We start from the raw sequence: 12992 nt of genomic DNA, 5'->3' as shown, positions 1-12992 counted from the left end.
TTGATACTGGCCTGAAAACAAATAGGAAATGCACTATATAACCATTTGCTTTCAAATATGTTTTATTATGTAACGCATATATTTCAAGGCTTGTCGGAAAGAGAAAATCAACTTAAAGGCTTTATCTACATTAATATATCTTTAAAACATCATAAGCAAAGAAACTACCACAAAACCAAAGAATCAAAATAGCAAAAAATTTGCATTGGAAGCCTATTTTTAGAAGGCCAGATTCAGAAACAAAGTTCACTTTAAGTTAATTCCTATTTCTAAGATGCAAAACAAATGAACGCAGGATTTTCCTCCCTCATTTGGATATTGGCATGAAAACAAATAGGAAATGTACTATGAAAAAAGATGTATATAACCATTGTTTTCAAATACTTTTTACTATGTAACGTTAAGGCATATATGATGACGTATAGACAAAATCCACATAAAGGCTTTACTTATATTAATCTATCCTTAAAACATCACAAGCAAAGAAACCACCAGTGCCACTAAAGCAAACAATCAAAATAGCCAAAAAGTTTCAATTGGAAGCCTATTTTGGAACTAGGACACATATAGGAACAAGGTTTACTTGGAGTTAATTCCTATTTCTAACATGCAAAACAATTGAACGCAGGATTTTCCTCCCTCATTTAGATACTGGCCTGAAAACAAATAGGAAATGTACTATGAAAAAAGATGTATATAACCATTGTTTTCAAATACTTTTTACTATGTAACGCTAAGGCATATATATTGACGTATAGACAAAATCCACGTAAAGGCTTTACTTGTATTAATCTGTCCTTAAAACATCAAAAGCAAAGAAACCACCAGTACCACTAAACCAAACAATCAAAATAGCCAAAAAATTTCAATTGGAAGCCTATTTTGGAACTAGGCCACATATAGGAACAAGGTTTACTTGGAGTTAATTTCTATTTCTAAGATGCAAAACAAATGGATTTCCCTCCCGCTTGGACACTCGCCTGAAAACAAATAGGAAATGCACTATGAAAAAAGAAGTATATAACCATTGCTTTTAAATACTTTTTACTATGTAACACATGTATATGAAGAATTGACGTATATAGAAAATCAACTTAAAGGCTTTATCTAACTTATCTATCCTTAAAACATCAAAAACAAAGAAACCACTGCTAAACCAAACAAACAAATATAAAAAAAAATTCATATGTAATAAATTGTACTCCATTTTCCCTTCATTTGCCATCTGAACCAACTAGTAACAAATAAAGCAGAAAATTCCACCAAATATACAAAAATCAAAGAAAAATAAATAAGAAACAAGAAGGAATCTCTAACCGGAGCTTTTGGAAATATGTCAGAGAGCAATTTCTTGTAGCGCTTGATGGGCTGCCTTGATCTGGTTCGCAATGCAGGACAAAAGTAACACAAGGAATCACAAGCGGGCATGACTTGTCTTGAAATGGCAGTCATCATCTGACGGCAAACAAAATCCTTAATTCAAATTCTCCTTCAAAGATACATATACAAAATTTGTGCACTTCAAAATATATGAAATACCTCGCAATTCAAGATTTCAATGAAAATGTGAATGTCCTATGAAAACCTACACAAGAAAATACTGAAAATTTCCTCTTAAAAGTTAATGCACTTTCTTTCGAAAATCCACAAGCAAAAAAAACCCAAAAAATTCCCTGCGTAAAAACTATATACAACCGATCAAATGTAAGACAACAAAATCAATATTTGAAGCCTAAGGAAAAGGATTTTCTGGGAAAATTTTAGATTGTGGATTTTCCCTCGGGATTCCTGCTTCAACAGGGAGGAATTGATCACCGAGGTTTCTCCACAACCAGAGAAAGAATAAAAAAAAAAGGAAAAGGCAAAAGAAATCACTATAAATGGAAATGAAAGCAACTAACAAATATAAATTGAAAAAAGGAAATAAAAATAGAAAAGGTATTTATAACTTCTTTCCTTTGTAATTTGTGATTGAGCTTTTTTATTTTCATTTTTATACTCAATGACTATTTTTAGCAACAATGAAAGAGAGGAAGAGGGTTAATTATTGAAATTATGGACCAAACCCAAGAGATTATCAATAAATTTCTTTTTGTAATATTATGGTTTAATTTGTTATTTTAATATTGAGTATCAAATAGGTCATTTAAGTCCCTTATTAAAAGGAACTCATCGTATCAAATTCATTTAAACATCTACTTATAATCATTGTTCACACTTGATATTATTGGAGTCTGATTGATCTAAAATTTACATCTAATTATCGTGTGGGAACTACTATTCCATTTAAGTCACCATTAAATTTAGTCATTATGTAAAGTCTATGTGAATACTACTGCGTGTAGCAATAGACACGTTCATAGCTCGACTTGGACTGAATCCATTAGCTTTCGCTTAAAATGTTGAGTTCAAACTTCTTTTCTTTGAATGAATGTTGAGCTCAAACCTAACTCAATCCAATATTAATTTAGATGGTTTGGGTCGAATTGGATTTAGATTTAAAAATTAAATCTCAAACCCAATTCAAAATAAATTCACTTAATAAAAGAATATAAAATTTTTAGCGCTAAAAAATTAAAATTTATACTTAAAAATAAGCATTTAATATATAAAATATAATTTAATAATTAATATTCATATAGTGGGTTGGGTCGGCCTATCCTATTTATATAAATCTCAAGCATGGTTTAAAAATATGCGGACTTTGGTAGAGTTGGACTGTATTGGGTTTGTTATCAATTTTCTTATCCGAACCTAATATATAGGATGTGGACTAAGTAGGCTAGACAAATACTCGGACCCTTGAATAAGCCTATCTATCTATGAGGTTGATGGATGAGTAAATTGCAAATCTTGAAAAATATATTAATGAACGGAAACTACTAGTAGTTGAATTATTGCCTAATTTATAATTTGTTAAAGATAAATTTTCAAATATTATGGATACACAAAAACGCCACAACAAAATGCAATTAGTGATTAAGGACATATTTTATTCAGATGTTAGTTGGTAGTTGATGCAATAAGTTGTTTGTTGTTAGCTAATAGATGCTCGTGTTTGACAAACTTATAAAGAATGATTAATGTTAAGATATGAAAAGACTAATATATTATTTATCAACATAAAATAATATTATAAAATAAATTAGTTATATTCATATTGACAAAAAAAATAATCTAGATAATTAGATAATCCAAAATAATTTAAAGGGAAAAGTACGAAAAAAATGCATGTGGTTTGCCCATTTTGTAAATAGAGATATGTGGTTTAAAAGTCTACAAATCTGTGGTATGTTTTATTTACAAAACAAAGTATTAAAATTACATAGCTAAGTTCTGATTACAACTAAAGATATTTTTATCTTTAAAAAAATTATTCTTACATATCAGCAAAATATAACCCCCGAAAAAAACAAGTTCCTAAATCGAAACAATAAATAATATGGTAAAATTTTACGTTTTTTTACTAATCTGACAGTTTATGAACTAAATTGATATTTAAATTTATTTTACACCATTTCAATTTGGTTTTGGGATCTGTGTTTTGTCAATATATAAATATAATTGAAAAAAAAATTAAAAATGCTCTCATTGTCATCAATTAAAGTTAAATACTTACATACCACATACCTCTATTTGCAAACTTTTAAACCACAGACCTCTATTTGCAAATAAGGTAAACCACGAGCATTTTTTTCGTACTTTGCCCTAATTTAAACTAAAACAGTTTCATAACTAATAACTATATATATGTCTATATTTTTTTCTATAGACAATTGTTTTAGGAAATAATTTATTGATAGATGAATTGTTCTTATTTGATTTATTTGATATAGTAAGTTTAATTATATAAAGGTATTTATCTTTTATCACAACTAAACAAGTTAAATAAAAATAAGGGAAAAGTGTTGCACCCTAACTTTTGATTTCTAAGGTCGGGGCGCGTGGCCGGCTCGATCTGCCTTTCGTATTTGAAGGTTTCGAGTCGCCACCAATCATCACTTGGAAATGTATGTGCGAGCATGATTGGTCATTATATCTGTTTAGATTGACTCTATATTCTTTAGTTTTAATGAGGGTGGTCTTTGGAGAGATCGAAGTTCGTTTTTTCCGGTTACGTGTAGGGAAGAGATGAAATCTCACTCTACCCCGCCCGACATATCGGTACTATCGTGATATCGTGTGTTTGCTATTTGTTTTGCTTCGAATTGTTGATATAAACCAGGTACTCATGTGTTTTCGGGTTATTAGGTTTGTTTTAATTTGAGATTACGCATATAACATATACATAATCGTATTTATTGAATTCAAATCTAATTTTATCATATGTATATCACATATACCATAAGTAAAATACGAATTTTAATTAAGAAATATTTTAAATGTATTATTAAATTCGAATGGAATTTTTTGTGTCGATTCGAATTAATTTGGTTAATTTTATTGATTCGAGATAACATCTCGAATTGATTTATTTCGATTTAGAACTACGTGTATAACATACACGCAATTATATTTATCGACTTAAAATTAATTTTACGTATATCACATATACGCTAAAAATTTGAATTTTAATAAAGAATATTTTGAGTAGATTATTGAATTCAAGTGATATTTTCATCTCGATTTGAATTAATTTAGTTGCTTTTATATAATTGAAATAACATCTCAAATTAATTGTTTTAATTTCGGATCATATGCACAACACGTGCGATTGTATATTAGAACATATACTCCAAAGATAAAATAAATTTAATCAAAGATAATGCTATGATATATTCAGACAAGTTGAAATGCTTTATTCTTTGTTTATTTAAATTAGTGGGATGCATTTGCGGACTCGAGATAACATCTCGAGTCGCTTTAGTTTAATTTGGATCCCGATTAAATCCGAGATAACATTTCAGATTGATCATTTTCATTCATGCATACAATTTTAACGGAGATTGATTGAAATCGATTTTTATACATTAATTGGGATATTGCAATGAGTTCATGAATTTTTCTTAACGAAATGAAATTAAGCTAATAATTATAAAAAAACCATTTAATATACAACCCTAATCAAATTAATTAAAAGATAAACTAAATTACACTAATTAGAAATAAATGGTGTAAAAATGAGTTAATTAAAATATAACTAATGGAAACGATAATCAAATTAATCAGAACATAAATCAAATTATAATCAAATTAATTAAAAGATAAATCAAATTATACTAAATTTGATTTCTGTCCAAGTTCTTGAACTTGCTCCTTAAGTTTTCGGTGAAATATCACCTTAGCTCCTGGAATTAGATTTTGATTTGCTGAATTGAGTAAATTATCCCCTTTGATCCCTGGAGTTTAATTTGCTCGCTGAATTCTGATCTGAATCTGATGTGGACTCGGATTGCATTTTGAATTATTCTTAACCCGAACAGATTTCGTTGGACTTTACGGGCAATACCCGAACTTTGGACTTTATTGGACTTGAACAGATAATTACCTGTCCTTCTTGGAATTTATCACACTTGAATAGACAATATCCGGAGTTTTTGAATCAGTTAGATTTGTACCTTTGGAATTTGTTGGATTTGCACTGAAATGGGATAACTCGGTCATTTTGAAGATGATTTGATCGCCTTTTAGAATATTCCTGAATTGAATGTTGTCTTGATCTTGCTTTTCGGGCATATAAGAAAAACAGTCTTGATCACATGCACCTTAATTAGCATGTAGAATTTGCTCATTCACCGTTAGATCTGGGCTTATTAGAATCCTAAGGTGGAGATTCGGTGAATGAGCAAATTCATTTGCTCATTAAAGTGCATGTGAAAATTCATGTAAGAAAAATTACTAAGAAATAGAAATAATTAAAGAAATATTTATAATAATAATAAAATATTTATTTATTAATAAAATTTTATTTTTAAGCGTTCAATTGTCGTTAATTTGTTTATTTTTCATTTTTGAATTTATTTGTCATAATTGATTATCTAGAAATCAAACATATTCTAAATGTTTAATTATAATATATATCTCAATGAAATCCGATTTTAACTTTAATACACGATATTATATTATAATTCACAATTTAGATTACACGTGTTTCCAAATATAATTTTCGACAAACGAATAAACATTGAGATGCCAATCTGGTTGGTTTAGACTTGAACTTTAATTAATAAATCATAACTCAAATTTAAACAAATTCAATTTTATTCAAAAGACGAGGAACATATCTCGAATAAAATTCATAATATGTTAAAATTATACATTAACTCTATTAAGTCACATTTTGAATATAATTTGATATTTTTTTATCGATGTATATCAAAGTATGACAAATTAGCTTTAATAAAACAATTTTTCCCTGATAAATTATTTTCAAGATAATAATGTATATTTTGAATAATTTACGAATTGTTCAAATTTTGAGTAGAATTTATCAAAAACTTAAAAATTTATTCGGACAAAAATGGGTATATACAAAAAGTACAAAAATAAACTTTATGGTTTCACCGATTTGGAAGCATAATCCTCGTGGTTTAAAAGTTGACAAACAGATACCTTGAGGTTGATTTCGTTAGTAAAGACAATCCAAACAAACTAACGGTGTTAAAAGAATGACATGACAGTCAAAGTCAAAAGGTTAAAGTGATATTTTTGTCATTTCATTTATTTATATGTTATTATTTATTTTATTTGAAAATTCTTACACTTTATCCTCCTCAATTGACACAACACCATCTCCCCTCTCTCTTCAATCCCTCATCTTTCTCTCCTCTTGCTGGTTATATTCTTAGGAAAAGTGTAAAAATAAATCTCGTGGTTACACCTGTTTTCGATTGGCACCTTTTGGTTTAAAAATTTACAAAATGATACCTTGAGGTTCATTCCGTTAACAAACACATACCAAATTGACTGGCGGTGTTAAAAGTCAAAAGAAAAAGAGTTAATTTAATCCTTATATTTATTTATTTTATAAATTAATCCTCCTTATTATCTAATTATCACAAACAAATCCAAAATAAAAAATAAAAATCAAATACACCATCTTTTCCATCTCTCCTTAATTTATTTAATTTTCCTTTTCTTTCTTTCTCTCTCTTCTCTCTCTCCTCTTTGTTAATTTCTCTCTCTAAAATCAATTGAATTTCCATCTCTTTCCAAATCTAATCTTTAATTAGCTTACTACTCTAAATCTATTACCAAATTAAAATCAATATAAAGATCAAGGGTAAATTTCATCAATGGTGTACAATGTTTACCTCATTTCACATTTTGGTGTACAACCTTCAATTTATCTCACTAATATGTACGAACTTATAGGTGACCTCCCATTTTAGTGTATAACAGGTAAAAATGATCGGTCAATGACTGGTCAACGCGCCACCTTAGTATTTTTTATCTACCCATTTAAAAAAGTGGGACCCACTTCTTATACAATTACTAAAATACCCTTCTCCCTTTTAAAATTATTAAAAATATCTTTATCCCCTTCCTTACAACCCCTCCCTCCATCTTTTCCTCTCTCTCTAAAAAAAACTTTCAATCTCTCTGCTCATTTTTATTTTCCTTTCCCGCTCAACCATCACTACTGACGACTCCTTTTGTTATCCTAAAACCTATAATAATTTCGTTGGTGACTGCAGATCCCCGAAAACTAAAGATTGTTGCAAATTCTATTCTAATGGTTGATGCGTTAACCTCAAATTGAACCCAATAAAAGGCAATCCATAAAATATTTATTTAAAAAATGATAATAATTAAAAAGATGAAAAATGTAAAATGAAGAAGAAATCAAAATTCAAATGAGCTTTGTTTTTCTTTCATTAGTCTAATCATGATAGAAATGTCAACCACCAACATTCCTTGTGGTTAGTTGTTTGATTTGCAGAGAGTTCAATGGCTTCTTCCTTCACTATAAATACCCTTTCGATGCAGCGAACAGTTTTCTATCATTTTATGTAAACCATCTTCCAAACCCTAAAGAATCTTCTTCTTTTTGTAATCCCTTTTTAGCCATGGCTGATGAGTACAACTTTACCACTAACGGGTGGGATTCATCCAGAAACCGTTTTGATATTAGTGGCTCTTCTTTTTCCTCCTCTTCTACTTCTTCTGGTCTCAATAATTTAGGCACTTTTTCATGGCCTTCTCAACAGTTAGACAGAGAGAGAAAGAGAAAGATGGAGAGAGGGTTGGTAAGGAAGGGAACAAAGATATTTTAGTAATCTTAAAAGAGCCTATCAAAAAAAAAGTAATTTTAAAAGAGAGAATGGTATTTTAATAATTGTATAAGAAGTGAGTCTCACTTTTTTAATTAGGTAGATAAAAAATATTGAGGTGGTGTGTTGACCATTCGTTGACCGGTCATTTTTACCTGCTATATACCAAAGTAGGAGGTCACCTATAAGATCGTAAATATTAGTGTGACAAATTGAAGGTTGTACACTAAAGTGTGAAATAAGATAAAGATTGTACACCATTGGTAAAATTTACCCTAAAGATAAAAGTGAAGATGCAAAAACTTAATAGTTGATTCACACATTTTTCTCATTAACAATTAATTTATATAAAAAAAACTTCATTAACAGTTAATTCACACATTTTTCTTCTATAAATACTGAATTCATTCTCATATTTCTATTAAAACTATAATTGAACTATGAAAATCCCTTTAATTTTCCTTTCATCTTTTTCCACAATCTTCTTCAATCTTAACTCACCATTTCACATAAAAACTTACATTCAGTTTCTGAAATTTCCCTTATACCTTCTGCTGCTCCAAACAATCATATTGCAGAAATTTCTAGCCCTCAACCTCAACCTGAAGTACCTAATTATGTCCCCAAAACTTTCAATGTCTTAGCTTTTGGTGTTGTAGGAGATGGTGTTTCCGATGATACACAACCATTTAAGACGGCTTGGGTTTCCGATTGCCGGTTCGAATCACCGGCTGTTGTTGTTGCTACTGCTGGTTATAGTTTCTTGTAAAAGAAAATTTAATTAACTAATCAATAAACATAAATTTTCTTGCAAAAGGAAAAAAATCAATTGAATTTCCATTTTTATTTTTGAATGGAATGATAATCACGTCGAAGATTGTCTTGAGGCTGATAATGTTATATCTATATGCAGAATCGCTATTTAACACATGTGGGATTTCTTTTCAAGTTTTTGCATCTTTACTTTGATCTTTATATTGATTTTAATTTTGTCATAGATTTAGAGTAGTAAGCTAATTAAAGATTGAATTTTGAAAGAGATGAAAATTCAATTGATTTTAGAGAGGGAAGAGAGAGAAAGAAAGAAAAGAAAAATAAAAAATTAAAAAGAGATAGAAAAATGATGTATTTGATTTTTATTTTTTTATTTTTGGGGTTTGTTTGTGACAATTAGATAATAAGGGGGTTAATTTATAAAATAAATAAATATAAGGACTAAATTAATTTTTTTTTCCTTTGACTTTTAACACCGTTAGTCAATTTGGTATGTGTTTGCTAATAGAATTAACCTCAAGGTACCATTTTATAAATTTTTAAACTATAAAGGAGCCGATTGAAAACAGATATAACCATAAGGTTTATTTTTGTACTTTTTTCTATATTCTTCTTCCACAACTACAGTTTTACATCCATGGCTCTTAGTTTGAAACCTTACGATGACTTCTGTCGCCGAATCCCACGTGAGCTCTTAATCTAATTACTGATAAGGGACGAATGTATCAACAGAGGCAAGCCATATTTTGTAAATAAGTTGTTAGCTATTAATCTGTATTTTAGTTAGCAATTCAGTTGTATTTGAGTTAGAATATGTTTTATCTTTTCAAAACTCTATCCCGTTGTGACTACTCATGTATCTCCCTTTATAAACCTTTACACTAAAATAATAAAACTTAGATTCGAACCTAAAGCTTTCATGGTATCAAGAGCCTATTGAGCTCTAACAACCGTGATATTAATTCTTTCTTTTATCTTCCAAATTTTTTTCCCTTCTCTAACAATATTATGGCTGCCAATGGAAACAATTCTGCTTCCCTTGAGAACACATGGGCTACAACTCCCAATTATCAAACAATTTTTGCATCTCAGGTCTCACAAAAATTAACTTCAACTAATTATTTGTTATGGCGTACTCAGATTATGCCAATTTTAAAGGGTCAAGGGTTGGCACATCATATTGATGCAACCAAAATTCCCACTGTTAAAGAGTTGGCAACCGAAGTTGTTAGTGCGGCTTATAAGGCCTGGGAACAAAGAGACCAACAAGTACTAAGTTGGATCATTAACTCCTTTTCAGCAAGTGTTTTACCACAAGTCATTGGTGCATAAACGGCTATTAATGTGTGGATGAAGCTAGTGAAAGCATACTCCACAAGTTCGCAATCACAAATACGTGATCTTAAGCACAAACTACACAATCTGAAACGTGATAATGACTCTGTCTCCTTTTATCTTCAATCTTCCAAACTCATCAGCGACCAATTGACAGCTCTCCAAAGCCCGATATTTGAGGATGATCTTGTTGGGGCTACTTTAGATGGTCTTGGTGTAGCCTACAGACCATTCGTGCATTCCTTAGAAGCTCGCGTTGCTTCGATTACATTTGATGACCTTATTGGTCTACTATTGAGTGAAGAGCGACGACTTGCTAGCGAAACTCCTCTTCCCTCATTTACTCCATCTATTAACTTTGTTGGTCGTAGCAACAATGGAAGGGTTGTTACTACCAAAATCGTGATCGTGGTGATTATTCTGGTCAATACTCTAATAGAAATAATCATTCAACTAATGCTCCACTTGATGTTAGTACCTTGCCATGCCACAATTGCAAAGGATCAAGTCATAGTGCTAAACAATGCCCATCTCCGAAATTGAATCGCAATTTTAGAACCCATTTCAAATCATTCTCAAATATGGAAACCACCTCTCAATCGAGCTCAACTGATTGGCTTATATACTCCGGAGTGACTCATCATCTAACTGCTGATCTATGAAACCTCAATGTTCATTGAGAATATGACGGACCTGAAGAAGTTACAGTAGGTAATGGAAACACTATTCCCATATCTCACATTGGTCACTCAAAATTTAATATTACTAATTCCCCCATTCAGTTTCGTGAAATACTCTATGTACCTAAAACAGTTAATAATTTATTATCTGTTTCGTCATTAACTCGTTCTAATCCTATTTCAGTTGAGTTTTTCGCTAATCACTTTGTTTTGAAGGATTTGGCGACAAAGAATGAGATTCATCAAGGAACGAATAAAAACAGGCTTTACACATTGTCACTCCCAAAGTCATTGTCTCATCGTGTTCAAGGTTTTCATGTTTTGCTTCTATTGTGGCATGTTAGATTATGACATGCAAATTTGCAAGTTGTTAAGAAAACCTTATGTCTGAATAAAATTTCGTTCAATGATAATAAAAAAGCATGATTTATGCGATCATTGTTGTGTCAGTAAATCCCATTGTTTGCCATTTCCAAAATCTGATATCATTGCTTCGACACTATTAGATTTAATATATTCTGATGTTTGGGGTCCCGCACCCGTTGTTTCTCATGATAAGTTTCGTTACTATGTGCTTTCTTATAATCACTATAGTAAATTTACATGGTTGTTCTTTGTGAAATATAAATATGAAGTTATGAGTGTATTCATAAAATTTCGCACACTTGTTGAGAAACATTTCCAACGTCCCATTAAAACTTTTCAATCTGATTGGGGTGGTGAATTTTCAAGCTCTTGCAGAATATTTGTCTATAAATGGGATTAATCATTGGGTCTCTTATCCCTATACACCCGAGCAGAATGGGTGTGCCGAGCGAAAGCATCAATATGTGGTTGAAACGGGACTTTCTCTATTAAATCATGCTAAATTATCGAACTCTTTTTGGACTTCTGCTTTCGAATGTGCAATATATGTAATTAATCGCTTATATGTTTCAAGTATTGATTATTGCACTCTTTATGCTAAAAAATTTGGTTCCTCTCCTAATTATCATATGTTTCGTACATTTGGGTGTTATTGGCTACGTCCATATAATTCACATAAATGAAAATGTGTATTTTTTGGATATAGCAAAATTCATAAGGGTTATAAGTGTCTTGATTTGCTTACCAATAGAATTTTTATCTCACGGCATGTGTTTAATGAAGAGGAGTTTCCTTATCAGGAGTTAGAACGTGCAGCTCACTTAATGTCCACAAGCGTTGTGTTTAATGAACATGAGTTAGAACGTGCAGCTCACTTAATGTCCACAAGCGATCATAATCAATTGTTTTTCCATCAATTACAGAACCATTTATAGCCATACCCCTTTTACGAAATACCAAATACTATAGTTGTGTCTCACGAGCAAAGCACTAATTCCATTTGTACCATGTGATAAGCTCAGTTCACGGTCTCTAAGATCAAAAACCTTGCAGCCCATCCCACTAATTGTCGACATGCCACTCTTCCATGCCCCCAAACAATATTGGTAAACTTTCCCATTCTAATACAGCTCTTCACTATCCCCACTTGACATCATTAGCACATACCATTCCATTACCAATTTCCCATGTTCCCAACCGATGTCATCACACCAAATTCCACTCCTCCATCATTAGCACATCACGTTGATGCAACCGTCTCTGCTCCTACGAAAGAATTGCCTACCGGAGCTATTAATCCAGAATACAGAATCTGGGAACAAAAGGACCAACAAGTCCTAAGCTGGATTATCTCCTCATTATCAGAGGCTGTTTTGACTCAAGTTGTTGGTGCCGAAACGGCGTGTGCTGCGTGGAAAAAGCTCACTAAAGCATATTCCACAGGGTCTCGATCTCAAATCAGAGATCTTAAGTATCGTTTACACAATCTTAGATGGGAGAATGAGAGTATCTCGTCTTATTTACAAAATGCTAAATTGATCAGTGATCAGTTGACTTCGCTTCAACATCCAGTGAGTGATGAAGATTTGGTAGAAGCAACACTTAATGGCCTCGGTCATGCTTA

The sequence above is a fragment of the Euphorbia lathyris genome, chromosome 4 (genome assembly GCF_963576675.1).
Source record: "Euphorbia lathyris chromosome 4, ddEupLath1.1, whole genome shotgun sequence".
NCBI lineage: Eukaryota > Viridiplantae > Streptophyta > Magnoliopsida > Malpighiales > Euphorbiaceae > Euphorbia > Euphorbia lathyris.
The sequence above is the reverse complement of the archived record's forward strand: the minus strand, read 5'-3'. Positions refer to the sequence as shown.